Here is a 25,476-nt window from a genome sequence, read left to right as displayed (position 1 = left end):
ATATGACCCTCACCCCAGAAAGTGATGCCTCACCCCAGAAGGAATGATCTTCTGGCAGGGAAGTGCCTGGGCTGGGGGCAGACCTCACACACCTGCCTGAAAAAGAGATTTTTACCCATTTTCCCTTCATTTGTTTGTTTGCTAATTGAAGTATAGTCAGTTTACAATGTTGTGTCAATTTTTGGTGTATATCCACTCTCCCCTGCAATTTTCATTGCTTCCAAAGAGCATCCAGAGACCGACTCCAGGTGAAAGCCCTCACAGCCCCCCCGTCCCCCCCAGCCCCCCCGGCGCCCCCACAGCCCCCCCGCCCCCACAGCCCCCCCGCCCCCACAGCCCCCCATGCCCCCACAGCCCCCCCGCCCCCACAGCCCCCCCACGCCCCCACAGCCCCCCTATGCCCCCACAGCCCCCCCGCCCCCACAGCCCCCCCGCACCCCCACAGCCCCCCCCATGCCCCCACAGCCCCCCCCGTCCCCACAGCCCCCCCGCCCCCACAGCCCCCCATGCCCCCATAGCCTCCCGAGCAGGGACTTGTGTTCCCCATGGGCAGGGCCAGGCTCATGGTTGGGGTGCTGCTCTGGGGGAGCCCCCACTGTGGTGGGCGTTATATTATAATGGTGCAAGCGCAGACCTCCATTGACTCTGTCTTTTCAGCAGACGTAATGAAGATGCAGAGGGAAAGAACCCATCCTAGGGGGCCGCTGGAAGGGGTGGGGGGAAGAGCTGTAGAAAAGGGCCAGGAGGAGTTCCAGGGGCTTCTCCGAGCTTGAAGACAGGGTTGTGAGAAAGCCCGCATCTTCCTGGAAACCCCAGGAGGAACAACAACCCCACCGGCCCACCTCACGTGGGGCCATCGGGGCGGTCAGATAGCATCAGAGGGAACACACTGCTCCCGTGTCCTGCCCGGCCTGAAGGCCGGCTAGTGTTTCTGTTGGTCACAGGGCCACCAGCAAGGCAGCCTGAATGTTCACTGAATCGTGTCTGTCGCTGTCTTTTTTTTTCCGTACAAATGGAAACAGTCCCCAAGTTCTACAAACTGAAAGCAATAAAACAGCTCTGGAAAAAAATACCCAAGTTAGGCACCTTAGCGGTGACCTTTCTGAGTTGTTATAACTTCATCGTCTTTACCCCTAGAAAGGACCTTCCAGAAACCAGTTCCTTAGGAGTTGCAGTAGAGCGTTGTCACAGACACGGTCCCTTCCCTGAGCTCCAGGGGCTTAAAGTTGCTCCATCATTTCCATCTTGACTTCTAGGCCTTCCTAGTTTTTGAAGACTCTTGCCAAGTAAGAAAATAATTTTACTTTCCTAGGCAGACTGGGGTTTTCCTCCTAGAGGGTAAAACTGCTTATTAACTGGAGACTTTCAACTTGGACCCCAGATCTGAACTTTCCCGGATACACAGGTGGCCATGCTGAGCCTTTTAGAGTCACAGAGGCACCAGTGCCTGGGCAGTCTGGCACCCAGGCCCCTGTGTTTCCTTCGCCCCCCACCTCCGTCCGGTTGAAGCCCACACCTCCCCGGTGGCAGTTCCCTTACTGTCCCGTCTCCTTCCTCTGTCATCACCACCCTCCACTTCCTGGCTGGACGTACTGCCAGGCAGAATAAAAATGCAGTTCCCCCACCCCCCTCCCTGTGACCAAGATCTGGCCGTGGGATGGAAGTGGACACAGAATGGGCAGTGCCTACATGGTTGGGGCGGTGGACGCGGCCTCCTTTCCTGTCCTGCCTCCTTCTGGCTGTAGTGCGGCTGCCATCCTAGACCACAGACGGAGGCCAACGGCTGGGGACACCAGACCAGGCATCACCCGTGTGTCAGAGTCGACCAGACAGCTTTCTTTCTCACCTTCCAGTCTAACAGGGCAAAGGGGCCTCCCCTCAGACATAGTACATCCTCATGGCTTTGGCTGGCTCCACATTTACGACACCAAAGTCATGTTGTCAACAAGATCTGTCGGTGAAAATCCAAGGTAAAATGATGCCACTGTTGGGTGATGTGTCCAGGATGTTCCAGGCCAAGAGACGGGGAATGGCAGTACTGATGGGAGGAGCAGAAAATGAGTGTTCATTATTCAGGACATGAGCAAACCACGAGCACCGGGAGAGAGCGGAGGGAGTCAGGAAGAAGACCCCAGGGCCAGGAGGAAGCCCCCGGCACCTGGACGCCTCCGCCCCTCCTCCAGCCAGAAGTGCTTCCCAGGTATCCGTGGAAGGGAGCGTCAGGCCCCAGGATCAACCTTGTATCACGGGGACCAGAACCACTCACAGGCTTTTCATTGTTACATAACCTTTTAAGTATTTCAGCCAAAATATTGACTTCTTCTCTGAAATGTCTTTGTTTTTCAAAAGCCCCAAGTGAAAAGACCTCATTCAGGAATTGCTCAAATAAATGCAAATCAAAACTACAATGAGCATCACCTCACCCAGTCAGAATGGCCATCATTAAAAAGTCCATAAATGCTGGAGAGGGCTTGGAGAAAAGGGAGCCCTCCTACACTGTGAATGGGAATATAGTTTTGTGCAGCCATTATGGAAAACAGTGTGAAAGTTTCTCAATAAGCTAAAAATAGACTTACCACATGATCCAGCAATCCCACTCCTGGGCATGTATCCAGAGGGAACTCCAATTTGAAAAGATACATGCACCCCAATATTCACAGCAGCACTATTTACAACAGCCAAACATGGAAACAACCTAAATGTCCATCGACAGATGACTGGATGAAGAAGTTGTGGTATATTTATACAATGGAATACTACTCAGCCATAAAAAGGACTGAAATAATGCCATTTGCGGCAACATGGATGGACCTGGAAATCATTCTAAGTGAAGTAAATCAGAAAGAGAAAGAAAAATACAATATGATAATCACTTATATGTGGACTAAAAAAAAAGACACAAATGAACTTATTTACCAAACAGAAACAGACTCACAGACATAGAAACAAAGTTATGGTTACCAGGGGGGAAAAGGGATGGGGAGGGATAAACTGGGAGTTCGAGATTTGCAGATACTAACTACTATGTATAAAATAGGTAAATGAGAAGTTTCTACTGCACAGCTCAGGGAACTATGTTCAGTATCTTATAGTAACCTATCGTGAAAAAGAATATGAAAAGGAACATATGTTTGTATGTATATGTATCACTGAAACATGATGCTGTGCGCCAGAAATGAACACATTGTAAACTGACTGTACTTCAATTTAAAAAAAGAAGAAGAAAAGCAATGTATGTTAAATAAAGTATCTTTAAACAAAAATAGACATAAACAAATACAGACTGGTTCCATCCTTGACCTCCTTCCCTCCTGCCTCTTAGCACTGTCAGGGGGCCAGGACTCCCTGTGGCCTCGGAGGTACCCCATGAGTCCCTGGGCCCACGGCTGGATCTCCTGCACTGCCTGCCTCTCACCCGGAGTCTCCCTTCCAGCTAACTGCTCCGGGTCAGGACCCATCTCCTTCTCCCCCAGCCCAAGAACTAGAAGAACTGGGTTCCAGCCCTGGCTCTGCTGCTGGCTGTGTGATCTGAGCAAGTTACTTCACCTCTCTGGTCTGTCCTCTCTTTCTTCACCTGTGAATTACAGGCAGTGCCCTAGGTCTAAGATCATCTGATTTGAGTTTAAGTCTTAAGCCGTTTATAAATGGGTGCTTTGTCTAAGGATCTAGTAAGAACTAATGAGAAAGTGTTAAAAAATTTATTTCTTTTTGGTTTTAGAATTACTGTTTTATAAACTAATAAGATATTTATCAGCTCCTGTGTCTCAGATTTCAGTGACTAAGAGTGACTTTCAAAGACTGCATTCAGGGACTGAGCCCTGGACCAGAGCAGCAGCCTTCAGGAGGAAGTCTTCCTGGGGACCCTCAGTCACAAGGAAGGGACAGCGGTGATGGGGGGAGCCCCGACCCCCACCCCAGACCCCAGGCCAGAGTCCCGGCTTGGGGAGGGGCCTCTAGGACACAGGACCTGAACTGCTCACTCCCCCTCACCTCCATTCCTGGCTGCAAAGCCCAGAGAATGAACACAGGGAAAGGAGAGAGATTCTAAGGCGTTCTAAAGTTGTAAAGTATTTTGAGATCAACGTGGGACCATCATGTTTACCCCTTGTTGTGCTTCAGAAATGTGGCCAAATCAGAAGACCAGAGAGCCGTTTCTCCCTTGCTTTTTGCAAAGCAAGGCATGGATCCCTATTCTTTCCCAGATTTTGGAAGGAAGGATAAAGGGATGAGGCGGGACACCCTCCACGTGCCCCAGACCTGGTCCTCTACCTGCTGATTGTTCCGTTGTTACCTCCTTCTGCCCCGCAAGGCTCACTGCTGATGACACACCTCATCCTTGCAGAGGTGAGGACAGAATCATGCGGGGAGCCGGGGAGGAACGGGCGGCAGGCAGGAGCAGCTACTGAGGCTGCAGTGCCCAGTGCCAACTACAGACGTGGGGCTCCTTGTTCACAAAGTACTAGAAATTTCAGGACATCGACAGCAAAGTTTTAATCCAAGCTGGGGGTCCTTCTGAGCACGGGGCCCCTAGTGTTCAGACCCCAGCAGCAGGTTGTAGGCACTATAGGTCTTAGGAATGGATGAGGGGAGGGCAGAGGAGGGGAGAGTCTGTGTTTTGCCTGTTCCGTGGAGATGCAAGTTTGTGCAGCTGAGCACCATGGAGGAAGGGGCTGCTCCTCTGTGAACCTCCTGCTTGCCCCACGGAGAAGGCTCGGCGCACGGGCAGGTGTGTGGGCCGCATAGAGCCAGACGTACCGGAGGGGACCAGGGCCAACATCCCTGGGAGTTCAAAGGATCCGGCCCAGGGCACATGAGTCAAGGCCAGTTGAGGAGCCTGGTACGCAGTCACGAGTCTCTCCTGCTTGGCCTCCGTGTGATAAACACGTGTTAGAAAACACGGTAAAAACAGATTGTTTTCCTCATAGGGCGACACCGACGCATGAGGAGTGGAGGCAGAGTGGGTCCAAAATGTCCCTGGATGAAAACCTAGTCCCTGTGACCCTGCGGGGGACGCTTCGTCCCCCTCCCTGGACACCTTCAAGCTGCCTCCACTCCTTCCCTCGTCATCCTCACCGGAGCCCCGTGAGCTCGGACGGAGGCTGCCTAGTTCAGGTCACCCAGCTGAGCAGGAGGAACTTGCTCCAGGTCAAACGGACAGTAAAAATCCAGATTTTCTGAATCCACGTCGGATGCTCTTCCATCCCACAAGCGCTGGATGGTGGAAACAGCGCGTTTCCCGTAAGCTCTACAGTCAGGAGCCTCAGAACGCTGACCCCGCGGGGCGTGTGAGATCCCCTCCCTCCCCCTCCTCGCGCTGCGCTGGTTTCTAACAGACTTGTCCAAGGCCATGGCCACTGGAACCAAGGGCAATGAGGGCCGAACCTGGGTTCCAATTGTATTTCTAAATTCAAACATTGTTTTCAAACTGTTTATTTTTTTAATGTTGTACTGCTGACTTTTTGTTGTTGTTTTTGCTTAAAATTTAGCTTGTAAAAACGACAAATAAATGTTTCTGCCAAATGGGATCATGCAATATATAAAGTTACATAATTTTTTTCACAGACCACAAATATTTTCCCTTATTTTGGTTTTCAATTGTTTATAATTTTTTTAATAGTAAAATCATTTTTTGGAACAATTCTTTTTTTTTTTTTGAAGATAGCCTAAGATTTCTTTTTTAATCGTGGTACAGTCTGTTTACAGTGTTGTGTCAATTTCTGGTGTGCAGCATAATGTTTCAGTCATACATGTACATGCATATATTCCTTTTTGTATCCTTTTTCATGAAAGGTTACTACAAGATATTGAATATAGTTCCCGGTGCTGTACAGAAGACACTTGTATATCTCTCTTATATATAGTAGTTAGTATCTGCAAATCTTGAACTCCTAATTTAACCCTTCCCACCCTCTTCCACCCCAGACCATAACTATGTTTTCTATGTCTGTGAGTCTGTTTCTGTTTTGTAAATAAGTTCATTTGTGTCTTTTTTTCAGATTCCACATATAAGTTATATGATATGGTACTTTTCTTTCTCTTTCTGGCTTACTTCACTTAGAATAATGATCTCCAGATCCATCCACGCTCTTGCGAGTGGCATTATTTCATTCCTTTTTAATAGCTGAGTAGTATTCCACTGTAGAAATATACCACAACTTCTTTTTCCAGTCACCTGCTGATGGACATTTAGGCCGTTTCCATGTCTTGGCTGATGTAAACAGTGCTGCTGTGAGCACTGGGGCGCACATGTGGTTTCAGATGAGAGAAACCAGTCTGCGTCTGACTTGAGGCGCCAGTACCCCTCAGCACATTCACATGGGGGGTGTGTTTTCGTGGTTACTGTTTTCACTTTTTATTCCACAACTTTTTCAAAAACAGTTTTATTGAGATGTAATTCACATACCACACAATTTACCCATTTAAAGTATACAATACAATGATTTTTAGTGTAATCACAGGTGTGCAGCCATCCCTCCAGTCAACTTTAGAATATCTGCATCACCCAGGGACCCACTCATCTGTTTACCACCCGCCTGCATGGATTTGTCTAGTCTAGACATGCCTTATAAACGGAATCGTATGTATGTGGCTTTTTGTGTCCACCTCTCTCACTGAGCATAATGACCTCAAGGTCCATCCCTCGCACCACGGGTCAGAACTTCATTCCTTCTTACGGCTGGATAATAGTCCATTGGTGGAAATGCCGTTGTCTGGCCACGTCCCATGGGCAGATGGTGTTTCTCCCAAGGCCCAGAAAGCCTCCCCCCAAGCACTGCCTTTCAGATAAAGGGCAGTTCTGAGCTGCAACTGGAATGGCCTTGCCCCTGTCACTTCTCGTTCCCCAGGTTAAGTCCTGTCCTGGTCCTCGGGCTCTGCCTGCTGCGGAGACGGGGCTCTCTGTAAAGGCGCCCATCTTTTATGTAAACTGCTGAGTAATAGAGCCGGCCAGGCTGAAGCTCCCGACAGCCGGGCTGTCAATCTTCCAGCTCACACGTGTCGGGATTCTCGCTGCTGCCCCACAGAATCCCACCCTGGAACCCATCTTTAGAGTCACTTCCTTGGGCCACGCCCCTAACCCAGAGCCCAGGCGGGACCACGCACTTGCTTTCTGGACAGAGTGCGCTGTGGAAATGGCTGGGAGAGAGAGGAAATGGGTGGGGGAGAAGGAGGCTGTGAAAGGCGTGGGTAAAATCTTCCCTGAGCCCTGTCTGTCCTTGAGACCGCGGGCTGGTGGTTTAGTGTCAGCCTGGAAGTGCCCAGTTGAGGGCTGCTGGGAGCGGGGGTCACGTCTGGCAGCTCCTGTTCACCAAGGACCATGCTGCGGAGAAGGCACACGGGGGTGGTGGTGGCTGCGAGCAGAGGGGATCGGGGTGGGGAGCGGCAGCTGTTGGTGGTGACCCTGAGTGCTGGTGGCAGCTCAGGGGCTCCCCTGTGTACGGGGTGGTGGAATTGCCTCACCCTCCACACCCACAGGGGCCGGGCAGGGGCGCCAGCCACGGGGCAGGGCCTGCGGTGACTGGAGGATGGGCGCCCGCTGAGCAAAGACATGTGAATTCACTTGTTATCCACCAGGAAGGACCAGACCGCCGGGACCGTTGGGTCGGGCAGATCAGTCTCACAATCACCTGTCTGCAGACACCCCCGCCTTGTCCTCCTCCTGGACAGCCAGTTGGCATACCCTGGCTAGGCCCAGACTTCGGGGTAGAAACTGACCATTTCCAACCTTGGTTGATTGTCAGAGTCATTCGAGAACCTCTCTTTGTATTTTTTTGGAGGTGGGGGTGGCAATTAAAAACAAAATTTTGGAAGATCTGCATATTTGTTTTTAAGGTTCAAACAATCAAGAAACACATAAAATAAAAAAATTAAGTCCTCGCCTGTGTCCCTGTTACCCCACTCCCCTCGGTGACCCGTCTGCAGGCGGATCTCGACCCGGGCTGTGCAGACACACACGTGCATGTGAATACTGGGTCGTTTTGAGGTTTTGTTTCCAAAAATGGACTCCCACTCTACCGACCGCTCTGCTGTTTGCTCTTCTTTCTCTCACACCCAAGGCACAGACTTTTCTCCAAGTCAGGGCCCCAGACCATCTGCATTCCCTTCAGCTGCCGCTGGGGAGGCTGCAGCATGGGGCGCCTCCCTGATGGTTCTCACAGACGCCCCAGAATCTGAGTCTCTGCCCCGGGGCCGGCCAGGCATTGCAGCTCCTGGAGGTTTTCCTGCTGGTTCCAGCTGTCAGTGTCCCCAGGAGGGAGCAGATTTGGTTTCCTCATTGCACCCCACCCCCACCCTGCCACCAGCATATGACAAATATCATAACTGCTGGAATGTTGTCACATGCACGTGGACAGGCCGAGTGAGGCTCTTACAGAGGGTGGAGTGAGCCCTGCAGGCAGGCAGCCCTGGTGGGAGGGTGGGGAGCAGTCACCAGGCGTCAGTACCTCCATCAGCCCTGTGTGTCCTCTCCCAGAATTCACAATCTCATCCCCACGGGGGTGGGGGAGGTCGTTCCTCTGACCCTTCGTGTGAGGCTGGGGGCTCTCAGAAAGTAACATAAGATGAAAAGCCAGTCCGCAGGTGGACGTAGGTGGGCGGCTCGGTCATGGGCGTGAGCAGAGGACAGATGTGCCCGCCCACATCCTTCCCAGCCCTCTTCTGCAGAAACAGCTGCTCTGGTGAGCTGCACGGAGAATTTCAGCGGAATCTATTTCTCTCTCCAAGTCACCTGACTCACGACAAACCCTCACCTGCACATTGGCCCCACCCCCAAAGCCCCCTGTGCACAGATAAATGTGTACGCAGCTGTGCCTTCTGTTTTTAATGGAAGTATAGTTGGTTTACAATGTTGTGTTAATTCCTGGTGCACAGCATAGTGATTCAGTTATACATATATATTCCTTTTCATATTCTTTTCATTATAGGCTATTACAAGCTATTGAATATAGTTCCCTGTGCTATACAGGAGGGCCTTGCTGTGTATCTATTTTGTATATAGTGGTGTGTACCTGCAAATCCCAAACTCCCAGCACAAAGAGGACCGGAAGTGTCTCCTTATCGGAAACCTGAAGTGGGACAGGAATGTCAGCCAGGGCCACAGGATTTAAGGAAAGGAATGTGAGATGGGATGTGACGTCAGCCTTGGTCCATTTCCCAGATCAGATCAGCACCCCGGGGAGTCCCACTCATGGAACCCCCATCTCTGGGCCAGCTCCACCTGCGGGGCCCAGAGCCTCCTTCCTGTGTTAGCAGGCGCAGCCACAGCAGTGTGACCCCCACGGCTGGCCAGGTTTGGGGGGCGGGGAGCAGAGTGTAGGAGTCAGGGAGGCAGGTGTCCCACGGGCCTGGGCGCGAATCCACCAACACCAGCTCCACCGGGCCTCCGGCAGAGAGTTCACCCCCCCAAATCTCCTTGTCTGTCAAATGGGATAGTAATCAGACCTTTCCAAAAGGTCGCTGAGAATTGGGGAGAACAGACCCTGTGAAAGCAGTGAGCGCAGCACCTAGGGGAGGTGAGCGCCCGAGGAAACAGGAGGGAGGCAGGGGTTTTCCCTGGAGCAGGACTGTCAGGAAGAAGCAGCTACCTGGACGTTCTGCGCCTAAGCCCCCTCCAGGCCTGTCCCCTGACACGGCGGCTCCATCTCTCCAAAGCAGTCCGACGTGTCACCCCCTTTCCAAGCAAGGCCTGTGAGCTTTGTCCGAGCTCTTGAGCGTCTCTGTCCGTGCTCCCTGGTGGTGATTGCTGGCTCCCGCAAGCGCGGAAAGCCAGGGCAGCATTGGAAAGGAAGGTTCTGGTGTGAGAACCACGAGGACGAGCCAACTCCAGCCGCTCGGAGTACTTCCTCCCGCGCGGGAGGTGTTGCCACGTGGAGAATGGAAGATGCAGCTGTAATGACCTTGGTGTGTTCTAGGGGCCCCAAAGCGCTCGGGTGTCGGTGGGCAGACGTGGAAGGCGTGGGCGTCTCTGTGGGGTGGGATTCGTGTCTTGATGTCACAGGAACACCTGCTTCAGGGCCTGTGGGACCTCGCCCCGCACGGGAGGCTACAGGGCGCTGCCCTCAGTGCCCGGCTGTTCCATGAATAGGGCCCCAAACTCCCTCTGGGGTGGGCGCCCCTCAGACAGTCAAGGAAGGGCCCCCTGGCGGGGGGTCAGGTGTTGACAAACATCGCTGACCACCGGCAGCAGTTAGCAGGCTGACTCATTGCCACTGCAGAAGGACTGACTGTCCCGAGTCCCAGGCTATCCCAGCCTGGACCCTGCCGGCCAGTGCTGTCACAGAAGCAGTTCAAGCAGGCCCAGCCTCTGCTGGGGTCCTGCATCTGCACTGGACAGGGCGCCCAGTAGGCCTCAGACAGCTGGCTGGTCCTCACCACCCTTCCATCGAGGTGGAAGGAAAGGCCTCTATACCAAGCCTCACGAGCTGGGGGCTCCCCAGGTGCGCTGCACATGTAACCCCACCCAAGGTGGGAACCAGCCCTGTTCTACACTTGGGGAAACTGAGGTTGAGCCAGGCCCGGGAGCCGGCCATCCCCGGCTGGGAGCGCAGATCTGCAGGCCCCAAAGCTGGGCTCTCCTCCTGCCCGCCACAGCCTCCCCAGGTGGGACACCCTTGGACACCTGTGCTCACCTGGGCCACCCCTGATGTCAGGAAGCAGTGACGGAGCCAATAGGTCAGACCACGGAGGGGAAGCGCACCCCCCCAAAGGAGCTGAGGGGCGTCCCTCACTCAGGGGCTGTCCGTGGAGTCAGAAGGGTGAGCCCTCTGAGTCGCCTCCTCCACCTGTCCCCTCTGGGCGGTGGGGAGCAGGCCCCAGCCTGGGCTGCGCCTGGGGACTCCCAGCACCGCAAGGGAAAGGATCTGATAAGGTTGTAATAGCATCTTCTCCATCTTCTTGGGGCGCTCCAAGGATGACCTCACCGCTGACATGGCCTGTGAGCCAAGAAAACAGGGCTGGGCCTCTGTTTCTAGAGGGGAAAAGCGAGCCCAGAAAGGACCCGGCGGGGGGAGCAGGCCTGGCTCCTCGGGCCCTCCCAGGCTTGGCCGATCCCACCCCAGCTTCGACTATGGGTTGCTAAGCTTTCATCCGTATGAAATGGGAGTTCCTGGGGACGAGTACCAGGTAAATCTGACCAGGGTGACGGTGGGTGAGGGGCGGGCAGCTCCCAGAGGCCTTGGCTTCCTGGGTGGGGCTGGACTGTTCTGTAAGGCGCAGCGCTCTGTGAAAAGGCAGACGGCTGGTTACCGCCTGGAGGGGTGGGACGAGGCGGCTGGGAGGGAGGAGGGCGGCCCCCAGCTACAAGGGGGCGCGGAGCGGAGATGGCTCTGATGTTGAGTGGGGGCTCCTGACCTTTTCAGGCCGTGAATATTTCTCAGGCTAACGTGTTAAGACAGCACCTGTGGGGTTCCGAAGGAAACCAGCGGTGCTAAAGTGCCGTCATCAGAATGTGAAAAATCGAAGTTAGATACAGTCGCACCTGCTTCTTTGGAAGCACGTTTGTTGGCAGGACCAGCCTCCGGACCTCACAGCCACCGCCATTTCCAAGTGGTGTGAGTGTCGGTGGTGCATGGAGAGGGAAGGGGGCATCTGTGCCACTGCGGCAGGGCCCGCAGTCCATGAGGAGAGCCCCGCCAGCCTCACCAGGCGTCTCTGAAGGCCGGCTGGTCAGGGAGAAGGTGGCGCTGGACCGGAGGCGGGCAGGCCCCCGCCTTGGGGCCACCCTTCTCACTGTGCTCTTCCCCGGAGCTCCTTCACTCCTCCCGTGATCTTTGCTAAGCACCTGCTGTGTGCCAGGCATGCCCTGGGTGCTGGACAGCAGTGAAGGAAGCTGAAACACACCCTCTCCCTCATGCGCTCTTGTTATGCATGCGTCTTCTCTGTCTCCCTGACTAGATGGTGAATTGGGGGAGCGTGGGTTGCACCTTAAACTTTCAGGACCCTCGTAACAGCCAGCGCCCAGTGTGTGCAGCTGGCTTGTGTTGACTGACTGTCAGAGCGTAAGGCAGGTGCCTTTCCAGCACCAACGAGAGGCGAGCCAGCCAGAGGCATCTGTCATCTACCAGGTCAGGGCAGCGTTGGTGGGGCAGGGTCGGGGGCCAGGCAGGAGCGGTCACTGCGCCCACAGGAGAAGTGGCTGGGCCCCCATCTGTCATCTGTGCTGGCGTATGCTCGGGCCCTTGGGAACCCCGCCTTCCAGCAGGGAACTCTGTGAACCACTGCACCCTCCCTGCACCCCCTCCCCATGAGTGACACAGAAGAACGGTCCTGCCTCCCCTTTTACTAAAGGGGAAACAGCTCAGACAGAGCCACAGATTTGTCTACCGCAGCTGTTCCCTTTGTCCCCCAACCCCGTCGCCCAGAGGCATGGCCAGTGTCTGTAGACAGCACTGGTTGTCGCATCCAGGTGGAGGGACACTCTGCACCTGGTGGGTGGAGGCCAGGATGCTGCTCAACACCCCTCAGTGCACAGGACACCCCAAACAATTATCCAACCCCAGCGTCACAGTGCTGAACTCTCCACCCTGCGTCTGTCACACTGGGGTGGGGCTCGGAGACAAGACCTTCACCTCTGGTTATAATCTCTCCACTGCGGGGCAAATAACCGTCACTGTTGTTATTTGTGACGGTGGTATTACAGGTGCCATACGTCTGAGTGACCACCTCCACATCCAGTGACATCACTGATCATGTGAGAAGCAGAAGGCACAGGTCTGCTGAGTAAGTCAGCGCTCACTCCAAAGTCCCTCTTTCTTTGTTTTTGTGAAGCACAGTCAGTCACAATGCGCCAGTTTCTGGTGTGCAGCACAACGCTTCAGCCGTGCATGTACGTGCACACATGTGTTTTCACATTCTTTTCGTCGAAGGTCACTACAAGATGTTGAGTATAGTTGCCTGTGCTCTACATACAGCACACACAGAAACTTGTTTATCTATTTTTATATGTAGTAGTTAATATTTACAAATCGCAAACTCCCAGTTTATCCCTTCCCGCCCCCTTGCCCTCTGATAACCATAAGATTGTTTACTACGTCTGTGAGCATCATTCTTTGGAGACCAGCAAAGACAAAGGCTGATCACAGTCAGTGGAGTGTGGCTTTCACTCTGTGAGGTGTGACTTCATTTAGAGCAAATGGCCATTCTAATTAACTGTGCTCATTTCAACTTCAAGTTTGCTTGTGCTCTTAAAGATGAAGTGATAGCTGTTACCGTGTCGGCTCCACCAGCAGGAGAGTTTCACCAACCGTGAACTGACGCCAGTTTGCCACCTGTGTTATCAGGTGTTTCAAATAGAAAAGCCAATTAAGCTAATTTTAAAAATTGCTTAATTCTTATTCAAATCATTAAATACAAGTAAAGCTTCGAACATTTATTCTGTTGAAGATGGGTCCCGTGGTGTTTTTGAAAATGCAAGATATAAATGCAGACTCAACTAAATAGTCAATATTAATGATGTCACTACTTGTTTTCATTGAGATAAAACAAATACACATGCTGAGGTCACACAGCGTCATGGTAAAAATGTGTTATTATTAAATTAAGAAAGTATGGAGCTTGGCTATTATAAAGACAAGAAATAACAAGTGTTAGTGAAGATGTGGAGAAAAGAGAGCCCCTGTGCACTGTTTGCAGGGATGTAAATTGGGGCAGCCACTACGGAAAACAGTGTGGAGATTCCTCAGAAAAATTAAAAATAGAACTGTCATATGATCCAGAAATCCCATGTCTGGTATTAAACAAAGAAAAGAAAACACAAACTTGAAAAGATTTGTGTACCCTCCTTGATCATCCCAGCATTGTTTACAATACCTAAGATATGGAAACAACCTAAGTGTCCACTGATGGATGAATGGATAAGGAAATGTGAGATAGATAGATAGATAGATAGATAGATAGATAGATAGATAGATAATAAACAGACAACGGAATATTACTCAGCCACGAAGAAGAGTGAAATGTCGCCATTTACAACAACATGGATGGACCTGGAGGGCATTATGCTAAGTGAAATAAGTCAGACAGCAAGACAGACACCATATGATCTCACTTACATGTGGAACCCAAAATAAGTAAATATATAAATAAATAAACAAACAAAAAACAAGCACATAAATATGGAGAATGTGTTGGTGGCTGTCAGAAGTGGGGGGGGTTGAAAGTTGCTAAAAGAGTAGATCTTAGAATTCTCATCACAAGAAAAAAAACCATAACAATGTATGGTGACAGATATTAATGAGTTTTGTATGTCAATGAGACCTCTATAAACTTAATTAATGATTTTTTTAAAAGAAAGTATGAAGCAGAAATATAGTTGGAATTTTTGTGGTGAACACTTAATTCATAAATGACTCTTAAGCTGCAATATACCACTAATTGAAATAAAAGCTGCATATATCAAAACTTACAAACCCCTTTCTATATGCAGAGTTAGAGAAACTGAACTACACAATTTCTGTGATGAAGCTGATACGATCACAAACAGGAAAGACTTCGTCAGGGCAGCATGTTCTTTCTCCCTTCGAGGTCCATATCTGGTCAGTTTTTAGAAATGCGTAAGCTGTGAAAAAGTCATTTGCACATCAATCTACATGACTTACAGTGTTACTAGATTCCTGTGTGAGCAACTGGATCCTCTGGATTTGGGTTGCATTTTGGTCAGAATCTTTAATCAAACTGTTCAACAAACGGATTCCCAAAAACTTCTTTTGAAGCTTTTGGCGAATCATTGTCATTATTGAAAACAAGATGGAAAACAGAAAGACTTAATGTATCGCTTCAGATGAAAGAGAAAGACTGAACAAACTGCATGATGCCTGCCCAAGTGGTGTATGAGAAGGACTTTGGAATTACAAAATGGTGCCTTGGAATATCTTTGTTTACGGGGCGGATTTCTGACTGTGCTCTTATTTTAATTGGAGAGGTACACATATAGACAGGCATATATCTGCATGTATACACGTGCCTGCATATATACACATGTCTGCATGTGTACACATGTCTGCGTGTACACACACGCCTGCCTGTACGCACGTGTCTGCGTGCATGCACGTGCCTGCATGTATACGCGTGTCTGCATTATCGGAATGGAATAAAACTGAGAAGGCCTACCGTTTTCAGCATATAATTTTGACAAAGCATTCATAAGAATCATACATAAAAAAATGCCTATTTGACATATTTTGCCTTATAAAAATATTTATGAAAGGAAGATTCTCCGGATGGAAGCCAAAACACAGAACCTGTGAAAATACCTGAGCTAAATATCAACACCTTCATTACAAAAACATTGCCGTGTCCCTCTCTGAGCAGAACGGGGCCAGGTGGTACCCACACAGGCTGTTCATTTATCCAGTAGCGTCAGGGTTTACAGAGAAGACACCGTTTAACTCACCAGCAAGTTCAGATTTATCAACATAATGTCTTCTGGAAAAACACGCCAGGCAATTCTGTGAAAAATTGAAAGTAATAAGGCAACTGTGAACATCATACATCCTTCTGGAAAATACCACTAACATGGCATCAAATCACATAAGATTAAAAAACAGATTGAGGAGTGTGAACTTAAAAAAAATTTTTTTTTGGTGGGGGAGGTAACCAGATGTATTTATTTATTATTATTATTTTATTTAACAGAGGTACGTACTGGGGATCAAACCCACGACCTCACGCGTGCTCAGCCTGCGCTCCACCACTGAGCTGTAACCTTCCTACCAAGAAATGTGAACTTTTACCAAGAACAGTTACTCAGTTGCTTTTTAATATCCAGACAATCAATGCAAAGAAGGAACCTGTTTTGTTTTTTTTTTTTTTTGCTTTAATGTAGCAAATGTTATCTTTATTTTTTGAAAGAATTTGGCTTTTTCTCTGTAAATACAATTTTCACTTTATTAGAAATGAAAGTAACATAACGCCATTATATTTTCCCCATTTCGTTATAAGCTGTTTTGAGTGTTATTTTCCCCAGCTTTATTGAGTTATAATTTACATCCAATAAAATCCACCCACTTTAAGTGTGCAGTCTGGTGAATTTGGCAATTGTTCACAGCCATGTAGCTGTCACTCGGTGCTACTGTGAGACTGAGAACATTTCTATCACTCTATAGTTTCCCGGGGCCCCGCTCCCCTGAGTCCTGCCCCTCCTGACCGCTGATCTTGAAAGCATTTTTAATTTTTTAAACAACTTTTTTGAGGTATAATTGCCATGTAATACACTCTACATAATGTAACGTGCACAATACGATTACCTTGACACATGTACACCCCAGTGAAGCCACCACTTCAGTCGAGAGCGTGAGCACCCCGGCCTCCTACTGAATGCAGACACAGCTGCTTTATCACCGCGCCTGTTGACGGACACTTGGCTTGTTTCCTTGTTTGGCTTTACAGGCAAAGCTGCTATGAACATTTGTGCAAAAGTTTTCCCGCCGACACGAGCTTTCATTTCCATTGGTAAGTACCTAGGAGTGGAATGACTGAGTCATAAGTTAGGTATACGCCTAACTTTTTAAGAAACCGTCAAACAGTTTTCCAAAGGGGCTGTACCATCCTGCACTCCTAACAGCAGTGCACGAGGGTTCCGGCTGCTGAGCATCCGCCAACCCCGGCTCGGCCGTCTCTCTAATTACAGCCGTTCTCATCGGTGAGAGTCCACCGCGGTCTTCATGTGCATTTCCTTAATGACTAATGCTGTCGAATAGCTTTCATGTACTTATTTGCCATTTGTATGTCTCTGATGAAGTACATATGCAAGTAATTTGCTCTTTTTTAAAAAAATTGGGCTCTTCTCATGTTTTGGAGAGGACAAATTAGGTTCCTTTATTTATCTTAGTGGAGGCACTGGGGACAGAAGCCAGGGCCTCGTGCGTGCTAAGCACACGCTGACTTCTACCCTCCCCCCACCTTTGCTGTCTTACCCTTGCGTCTGGTAGCCCTTTGTATGCACTGGATACAAGTCCTTTACCAGACACGCCACTTGCGAGTGTTTTCTCCAGTCTGTGGCTTTTCATTCACTTCACTGTGTCTTTCAAACAGCAGAAGTTCTGGATTTTGATGAGGTCCAATTTGTCTATCTTTTTCTTGTACAAGCTGTGCTTTTGAAGCTGTAGCTAAGACATCCCTGCCTGACGCAAAGTCCCTAAGCTTCCTCAGTCATCTCCTAACTTTTTAACAGCATTAGGTTTTCCATTTAGATATATGATCCACGTTGAGTTGAATCTGTATGCAGTTCAAGCTGTGGTCTTGAAGTGGAACCATGAGAGCGTTGCCCTGTTTCTAGATTGCGTCACTCTGTTGTCCATCTCAGTGCCAACCCCTTGCTGCCTCTGAAAGAGAAATAATAAAACGGCCGCGCTCAGGCTAACTAATTCCTGGCCTTATCCTTGCCGTTTGCGTTTAAAACGGTCGGCAACTCTGACTGACCGGACCCTGCCCCCAGCCCCAGGCCCACTGCTACAATTAGAGCTGGAGTTATTAATTTTCCTGTTTGTTTACCTCACTCTGGCAATTGACATTTACAATCATGTTTGGATTCTGAGGCATTCCCCTAGGAAGGGGGTCACCGGACGACAGCCTCAGGAGAGTGACCAGACCCTCCAAAGTCCCTCCTGGCGCATAATGAGTCTGATCAGATGAAGAAGGTCGCGGGCGGATGGCCCTCCAGACCACCGGATGGTCCCGTGATGCGGGACAGACTCGCCAAGACTCTGGAGGAAGCTTCACCAGAGACCCCTGTTGACTGCTGTCCCCCTTCTCTCTCCAGCTTGTTCACTATGTCATCACTAAGCCCCAGCCCTGAGACGGGCTCACAGTTCTGAAGGCACGAGCCTGCTGTGAGTCCCCTTCGCCCGGCAAGGTAATAAAGCTGCCTCTTTTATTCTAAGCTCCAAGACCTTGTCTCTGGGTTATTTGGCTGGTCAGGGACGGGGGTGATATTTCGGCAACACCTTGATAACTGTCGCTTTATAATACACCTTGAGGCCAGGCAGTGCAAAGCCTCCAGCCCTTCTTCTGCTTCAGAGCCGTTCTGACTGTTCTAAGCCCTTTGCATTTTCATATGAATTTTAGATTTGGCCTGTCAATTTCTACAAAAAAAATAAATAAGCCCACTGACATTTTGATGGGGAATGCATTGATTGTACAGATCAATTTGAATGCAATTATTTTGTAGATAAACAAATATAAAATTAATTCCTCCTGTCTATGCATAAGTGCTTAGAAATATACAATTTCAATTGTTTGAAATACACAATTTCAAATGTACAATTTTTCAAAAATAAAAAGTCTTTTATTCTTGAAAAAAATGTCCTGATTTGGACAATAAATTTTATGACGACTGGCTCTGAGTCTGATGTGACCGTGGAAGGATCAGGCTGCCACTTCCTGAATCCAGTGATCCGGCTTAACTTCAGCAAAACTGGGACAAGACGTTGTGTGCTTTTCATGTGACACCAGCATCTGTGAAATACTGCCAGAAACTTGAGCCTGAGTTCAGTTAAGTTTATAGAACCAACTTCCGTTTACAGGAAACATGAAGGCAAAAGGAAGAAGTTAAATGACACAAGAAGGAAGGAAACAGGTAATTCCCGAACACAGGACACTCTACAGGTCAATCCACCTGTTTTTGTTTTTGTTTTTGTTTTTAAGTGATTGGGAGAGTCTCTCTAGATTAAGAGACCTAAGAGATCTTTCAACCTAGAATTCCAACAAACTGGAAAAGGGTACTTTAAAAACAAGTGGGGAAATTTGAATATGGACCAATTTTTAGATAACACCCAGGAATTAGTGTTAATTTTGTTAGAGGTGGAAATGTAAGAAGGAAGCAACTTTGTATTCTACTGCAAGTTAATCACTAAAGGGATGTTGCTTCTAAGCTTAGACTGAACCCTGTCTCCCAGGCAATGAGCCTTCAGCTGTGACACCTCTGTCTAGCTCACAGGAAATGTCCTGACCACACCCACCTGTGAAGGGCCGCAGAAAAGAAGAAATTGGCGCATCCCCTCTGGAGTCTGGCTGGAAGCAGGACTTTGCCCCCTTCCCTTTGAGCATAAAAGAAGCTTGAACTTTAACTTGGGAAGATGGTTCTTTGGGACACTAGTCCACAATCTTCTCGCTCTGCTGGCTGTCTGAATAAAGCCACTATTCCTTGCCCCAACAGTTCGTCTCTTGATTTACTGTCCTGTCGGGCAGGAAGCAGACGAGCTCAGACTTGGGAACAGTAATGGCTTTGCGGTTGTGTAAGGAAACGTTCATGATATTTTGCGTTGCTGTGAACAGAACACTGAATTATGTAGGGGGTGAAATGACATGATGTCTGGGATTTGCTTTAAAATACTCCATTGGAGAAAAGAATAAAGAAAAAAGACGGCTTTATTCAATGTGGCAGAATCTTGATAATCGTTGAAACTGGAAAACAGGGCTTCGCATGTTGAAGTTACTATTCCCTCTACTTTTGAATAGATTTGAAATTTCTTAAAAAAAAAAAAACTAAAGAAGGGTTGAGTAGGGGGTGCATAAAAGATTTTTAGGGCAGTGGGTTACTCTGTACCGGACCGTAATGGTGGATGGAGGTCATTACACATTTGTCCAAACCCACAGAACGCGCAGCACAGGAAGTGACCCTAACATGCACCGTGGACTCTGGGTGATGGTGACATTCCATGCAGGTTCATGGATTGTGATGAACGTACCCCGCTGGTTGGGATGTGGGTAACGGGGGAGGCTGTGCACCGGTGGGGGCAGAGGGGGCACAGGAAATCTCTGTACCTCCCCTTTAATTTTGCTGTGAACCTAAAACTGCTCTAAAAAGTAAAGTCTATCTAAAAACACAAATAAATAGATGAACAAACAGGCATGGGCAGGTGATCAGTTCTGGCCCATGAGACATACAGAGAGACCTACCAGCGTCTTCTGGGAGAATATTTTTCTCATGAAAAGGAACATGTGAGGGAGACTTCCCTTTCCACTCTGAATATGATCGTCTGCATCTGATGCTGAGAAAGGTGGCAGCTGTCTTGCCATTGGGAGAGGGGACCCCATTAAAAGCGCCAGACCACCGGCAGGGATGGTGGGGCCGAGCCGGGGAGACCCTGGTCCTCGTGCACACGGCTGGGCTGCGAAGTGACCGCCCTGCCGCGGGCAGAGCTCCGTGAGACACGGTTTTTCCTGCTTGTGTAAACAACACCTTTTCCCTTTAAAGCTACTTCTGGCTGGGTTTTCTTATTGACACGCCACCTCTTTGGGCAATTAACAAATCCAGCGTCTACGCGGATCTTCGGGGGTCTTCTTCCAACTTTGTTGTAAATGACTAAAGTTCTTCTTATCATCCTTCCAGCTCCTCTGAGATGTTGGACATATATTCATCCAATCGGCATCATTTAAACTTATTTATTCAAATCTACATCCAAAGGCCTAAGGCCAGTGGCCAGATGGATCAGTAACAGCCGCGGCCCCCACCCCACCCCCACCCCAGCACACACTTGAGGAGGAGGGGAAGTGAGCACAGGACGTGAGCACCGAGAACCACGGAAACTGACTGCAGGGCTCAGAGCCTCACGGAAGGCTTCCTGGAGGAGGTGGCCTTACAGACTGAGCTGGTTGTGCTTCACCCAGTAGAGTTAAGAATGAAGGTGGGTGTTGAAAGCTCCCAAGGTAACTGAGGCGAAACAAAGGCCTAAAGGAAGAAAATCCAGTTTCCTTCAGGGCATCTTGGCCCAAGTACAGATTGCAACGAGGGAAGTCTGGAAATAGAGGCTCAGATTGTGGAGAGTCTTGTAGGCCTGCATAAAGAGATGTTTGGTCTTTTTTTTTTTTCTTAATTGAAGTATGGCTGATTTACAATGTTGCGTTAGTTTCTGGTGTGCAGCATAGTGATTCAGCTAGATATGTATATGTTTGGTCTTTATTTGCCAGATGGGGAAAAAATCACGTGATGATCAACAATTTCTAGCCCTTCACTTTAGGAATAACACAAGGCTTATTATAAGTGGTTTGCCCACAGGCCTCCCAGGCCTGGACTGCTGGCTTGCCCTTCGGGCCCTGACTCAACCTCCAGGAGGCAGGGGCCACCTCTCAGTGGGGGTGGAGGTGACACTTCCCAAAACCCAGAGCTGAGGTTGGGGATAGGATGCTGTCCAGAGGGAAATGACAATTCTCATCTTTCGGTGACAGACAACTGAGGTCCCCTTTACCTTCTGTAAATGGAGATAATCCACAACTTAAATAGGGATTTAAAAGGTTGAATAATTAGATTTTTTTAAAATCTAGTAGACAGTAATAACTCAGTAAACAATAATTATTCTTACAGCAAGATCCAATCAACATATCAAAGTAGACCCAAAAGGTCACTCTTTCTGGGGGGAGGACTAGCCACTCACTTATTAAATCCAATTAAAATATCACCCCCTCCCCATTCTCCACTCTCTCCCAATTGAGCCTCTGCGGAAAACATCCATTCACCCCCTGGCTCACCAGCTAAAGGCAGGCCGTTTAAGGGCCATTTTATAATTTAGTGTAATTAACTCACTATTTCAACTCTGGGCATTAAACGTGCCCCAAGGAGCAAACGTCATTGGAAAAGCAATGAGGCTGAAGGGACACAAGCCCGGGGTGCTGGCCGGGCACAAGCTCCCTGGAGGGGAGGGCAGGACCCCGTCTGGGGTGGGGGAAGCTCTGGGGCTGCGCCTAGTCACCAGCCCCTGAGGACTGGGGCCCCAGCCTTGAAGAAGGCTGTCACGGGCATGCAGACCCTTCAAAACCACAGTCGATCTCAAAACAAGAAGTTCAAAGTGACTGTGCTGTCCTGCAGGGGGTCTGGTTGTGTCTGACAGTCTTCCACAAGGGGCTCTGAGTGTCACGTCATCTGACCATGTGACGGCAGGGGCCCCAGTTCACATGTTCTGGGACTCGGGATGTAAACAGATTCCTGGAGTCCTCCAGGCTCGGGAGCGCAGGAGCCATCACACCCACGAGGGGGCCTGGGATGGAAGGGGGCGGATTACAAGCAGGTCATGTTAGCGGCTGGAAAGCTGGCTCCTCATTGTTTCTGCGGGTGATTCTCAAGCGATTTGGCAACAACTGACATAGCTCTTTCTAATGCCACTTGGGGCGGGAGTCTGGATGGGAGAGTTCTGGATCAAAGATAGATTTCCGGGTGTAGGTAAGGTGTTTGATAAACACGAAGGATGAGTGTATGTCTGCATAAGTGATGAATAATTCAACAACGGGAGGGAGGGAGGAAGGAGGTTCAGTTGCCTGTAAAGTCAACCTGGACTGAGCGCCTCTCTTCCAGGCACAGACTGAGTGCGAGAAACCTGCTCTTAAGTAACTGCCTGCTACTGGAAGAGAAGGAAAAATTGTGCAAATGAATGTCATGCAAGGAAAGGATTGTGAGTGCCCCAGGAGGCAGCAGAGACAGGGCTGTGCCCCTCAAAAGGAACACCATGTGGTGTTTTGTACTCTGCACATGAGTACGGCCGTGCAACCCTCCCAACACCCAGAGCAGGTAAGCACCTGCTTTAGAGATGAGGACGCAGGTGAGGGAGGCCAGGACACGCGCCCAAAGTCCCGCAGTGCCTACCTGGCCCCCAGCCCCCCACGCTCCCCCCAGTCTGCATCCTTCCCACCGCACCCTGCGCCCCTGTGGGACAGGGAGGGGACCTGGCGGGGCCGGCACATGCTGGGTGGCAGAGTCTGTTTCCTCCGCCAAGTTGGTCCCTTCTAATGGAAGAAGTAGATTGCAGTCTGGGCTTGAGGATGAGAAGGATTCACCCAGCGGTTAACAGCTTGTCCCCAGAGGCTTAAGGACATTGAAGTCTGCCAAGTACCAGGAGCCGAACTGCCCCGCGGGCCATCGCATGTGTGATGTGAACGGTTTCCCATGTGCTGTGCGGGGACGGGGAGCTTCCACAGTGTTTCCTGTTTCTCTTCTCCCATTTTCCTTAAAGCTGACGGTGGTCAGTGGGAGGAGGGCAGCCCTACATCCAGGTGGCTAATTCTGGAGGCCTAAGAAGTGAACCAACCGGACAGGAAACCACAGAGGTGGTGCCCAGGGCAACAGAAGGAAATTGAACACCAGCCAAGTGCTTGGCCCAGATGAGCAGAAGGGAAAACACAGTGGGTCCTTTCCAGTTACTCTCACTGTCAGGTAGGATGCACTGGGCCGCAAGTAACAGAGTGACCCATAAACAGGGTGGGGGGTGTCTTCCTCCCATGACAAGGAGGCTGCAGATGTGTCCTTGCTAGAAGTTCCTGGGGTTCACCTAGTCGGGGCCGTGACCTCCGCCATCCTCGGCTCTGCAAGGGTGATATTGAGTTACCTCAGGCCGAAAGGGAGGCTGGCGCAGTGAGTGTTTAGCGCTCCGTCCCCAGGGGTGGAGGCTGGCAAGGCAGGAGAGTGTTAGGGTGGGTGCTGGGTGAGCAGCCCACAGCCACGGGGTGCACGCCTGGGGCCCAGGCACGCAGCTTCTGCGGCCCCCAGCCCACCTGGGGCGCGGGAGGGCAGGCACAACTTCATGAACTGCTGCCTCCCCGCCTCTCCGTCTGCATGTTACTCACGCTGGTGCCTGCCCACGCCCGCCTGGGCTGGAGGCACTGCTGCTGGCTTCCTCCCTGGAGCACAGCCAGCCTGAATTACTTATGAGCCTAATGTGCACACTGACGGGTTCTGACGGAGGCCACTGAGGGAGCAGCCTGTCTGTAACCCCACACCCAAGCACGGGGTGATAAGGTCCCGGGGGAGGGCCACAGGCCTCCTCTGCAGAGGAAGAGAAGGGAGGAGGAGGGAACGAACCTCCGGGGCAGCAGAGGAGGCCAGCAGCTCCTGCTTCCCATCATGTCCAGGTGCCTGAGGGCGACTCCAGTGACTGGGAGGTGAGGGCTGGTAGGGGCTGGGGTCCCCAGCACACAGCCCAGGCCTGGAGGGTAGGGCACCAGAGCCCAGACCCGGCTTATGTCCCAGCTCTGCCTGTTCCCAGGCAGAACAAGGAACTTAACCTCTCTATGCCTCCTCTTCCCCTCTGACCAGTGCGGTTGCTGTGGAGATTAAATGCCTCAATCCCTGTGCGGTGGATTGTTTGGAAAAACAGCTGCAATTGTTCCCCTGAATCCGCGCCCCTCTGCAGCCCCTCATCCCCAGGTCAAATCTGTTCCACGTGCCTGGAACCTGGCTGGACCTGTGACTCACGCCAGCCAATAGAAGGCCATGCAGGTGGTGCCATGCTTCTGAGCGCTGCAGCTTCTGCTGGTGGATGCAAATGACAGAGCCCAGAGGAGGGCTGTGTAACGGCCCGGCCACCAGGTGCCAGAGGCCAGAGGCCATTTACCTCTTCCCACATAGGAATGTCCCTGGAAAGGGAGGCAGGCTCTTCGGAGACTTGAGGGATAATGTCCTGTCTGCCAAGGCGGAATCTTCCATGGGGACTGACTTCTGGGTCAGCAGGGGTTTGGGGGGGGCGGCTCCTGCCCCACAGGGGTCCCGGGGCTCCTACGTGGCCCCGTAGGAGATTCTGGTGTAGCCCGCTCACCTTGGCTGGACTAGCAGGACCTACAGAGGCCGGAAGGAGCCCCTCCCTCCCCCGGGAAGGCGGCAGCGGGCCTGGGAAGGTGCGGGGACAGCGCCGAGACTGCCTGACTCTCCACCGGCTGTCTTCACAGAAGGGCTGGATGGGAGGGTTTCCAGGGCTGTTTCCTTGGTGGTTTTTAGGTTATTCCCACTCTTTGCACAAGAGATGCTTTTTTCCCCCTCTTTTTTGTAGCCGAGGGTCTACACTTTCCTTTGGGTGTCCCGTGACCCGGTATGAGTACGTGGGGAGGGGGGAGCCGCCTAGAGGTCAGAAGCCCCCACGTCCTCACCGCACGGGCTCCATGTTCTAGCTCTGCGGCGGCTCCCTGGCCGGGAGCTTGTGCCTCTGGTTTGGGGCCACCAGACAGCCCTATTTTGTTCTCTCACACAGCAGCCAGAATGCTGAAGCAAAGACGCAGCTCCACAAAGCTCCCTCATTCCATTTCCTATTGGTCTTTAAATTTTAAAAACAGGCCCTTGAATCAAACATACATAGGAGTATTTCCGGGCCAGCTGGGTCAGCCGGGAGAGCCCAAGGTGAAATGCCTGCGTCTGCCCCCCTGGACTCAGCCCCCTGCACCCAGCGGGGTCCTGGGGTCCTGCCATTCCTCTGGCGTTCTGCAGAGAACGCTCCAGAACCGCCAGGAAGCCAGCGGTGCTTTTGTTCTGTCTGTAGCTCTTCCTTGTAGGTCCGAGAAGGCAGGTTACGTCTTCGGTTTTCATCGTGGTTGCACGTGCATTTGGTGCTGCCTCCTGCGACGGCCTGGGCAAGAAGCAGGTGCTCAGCAAAGGTGGCGAGTAACTGAAGAGAACCCAGAGCAGCAAAGTCCCCAGGATGGCTCGTTCAGCCCAGGTGGCCGAGCCCGACCCAGACTCGGCTGCGAGCCCACAGCCAGGGCCAAGCTACTCAGCCAACGTCTGCGTCG

General features: G+C 50.8%; 1 long non-coding RNA gene across 1 annotated transcript; it reads left to right on the top strand.

Moving 5' to 3' along the window:
• Positions 1-10,984: 10,984 nt before the first annotated feature.
• LOC123611752 (uncharacterized) lies at positions 10,985-17,871 on the top strand. The gene is made up of 3 exons (XR_006718845.2): positions 10,985-11,118; positions 16,381-16,443; positions 17,529-17,871. It is a non-coding gene; the product is annotated as an uncharacterized LOC123611752 (long non-coding RNA).
• Positions 17,872-25,476: the final 7,605 nt, after the last annotated feature.

This window comes from Camelus bactrianus, chromosome 1 (genome assembly GCF_048773025.1).
Source record: "Camelus bactrianus isolate YW-2024 breed Bactrian camel chromosome 1, ASM4877302v1, whole genome shotgun sequence".
Taxonomy (NCBI): Eukaryota; Metazoa; Chordata; class Mammalia; order Artiodactyla; family Camelidae; genus Camelus; species Camelus bactrianus.
This window is presented reverse-complemented; position numbering and strand designations above follow the sequence as displayed.